At 39.8% G+C, this 1,199-nt stretch overlaps 1 non-coding gene across 1 annotated transcript; it reads left to right on the forward strand.

Annotated features, from left to right (window-relative positions):
• Positions 1-324: 324 nt before the first annotated feature.
• LOC112699832 (small nucleolar RNA R71) lies at positions 325-432 on the forward strand. Its single transcript, XR_003152769.1, has one exon. It is a non-coding gene; the product is annotated as a small nucleolar RNA R71 (small nucleolar RNA).
• Positions 433-1,199: the final 767 nt, after the last annotated feature.

Below are 1,199 nucleotides of genomic sequence, written 5' to 3' on the forward strand. Positions count from 1 at the left end.
TTCCTTAGTACTGCTTGGTGCATTTTGCATTCCAGACAGACTTTGAGAAATCATATTGACTTGTTGGGTCAATATTTTGTTCTGTGCCAATATGGCATTCAGAGTGTCAATCTCAAGAATTCCTTTCTTCTGACTAGTCCCATTGTTCATAGGATTCCTTTCAGAAGTATACATGAATTGGTTATTTGCAACCATTTCAATCAGTTCTTGAGCTTTAGTAGGCGTCTTCTTCAAATGAAGAGATCCTCCAGCAGAGCTATCCAAAGACATCTTGGATAGTTCAGAGAGACCATCATAGAAAATACCTATGATGCTCCATTCAGAAAGCATATCAGAAGGACACTTTCTGATTAATTGTTTGTATCTTTCCCAAGCTTCATAGAGGGATTCTCCTTCCTTCTGTCTGAAGGTTTGGACTTCCACTCTAAGCTTACTCAATTTTTGAGGTGGAAAGAACTTTGCCAAGAAGGCATTGACTAGCTTTTCCCAAGAGTCCAGGCTTTCTTTAGGTTGAGAGTCCAACCATGTTCTAGCTCTGTCTCTTACAGCAAAAGGGAATAGCATAAGTCTGTAGACCTCAGGGTCAACCCCATTAGTCTTGACAGTGTCACAGATTTGCAAGAACTCAGCTAAAAACTGATGAGGATCTTCCAATGGAAGTCCATGGAACTTGCAATTCTGTTGCATTAGAGAAACTAATTGAGGCTTAAGCTCAAAGTTGTTTGCTCCAATGGCAGGGATAGAGATGCTTCTCCCATAGAAATCGGGAGTAGGTGCAGTAAAGTCACCCAGCACCTTCCTTGCATTGTTGGCATTGTTGTTTTCGGCTGCCATATGTCCTTCTTCTTTGAAGAATTCGGTCAGGTTCTCTAAAGAGAGTTGTGCTTTGGCTTCTCTTAGCTTTTTCTTCAAGGTCCTTTCAGGTTCAGGATCAGCCTCAACAAGAATGCCTTTGTCTTTGCTCCTGCTCATAAGAAAGAGAAGAGAACAAGAAAATGTGGAATCCTCTATGTCACAGTATAGAGATTCCTTAAAGTGTCAGAGGAAAAGAAGAATAGAAGACAGAAGTAGAAAATTCGAACTTATCAAAGAAGATGGAGTTCGAATTTTGCATTAAGGGATAGTGTTAGTCCATAAATAGAAGGATGTGAGAAGGAGGGAAGTAATTTTCGAAAATTAAGTAAGAGATTTTGAAAACA

The sequence above is a fragment of the Arachis hypogaea genome, chromosome 6, assembly GCF_003086295.3.
Source record: "Arachis hypogaea cultivar Tifrunner chromosome 6, arahy.Tifrunner.gnm2.J5K5, whole genome shotgun sequence".
Lineage (NCBI taxonomy): Eukaryota > Viridiplantae > Streptophyta > Magnoliopsida > Fabales > Fabaceae > Arachis > Arachis hypogaea.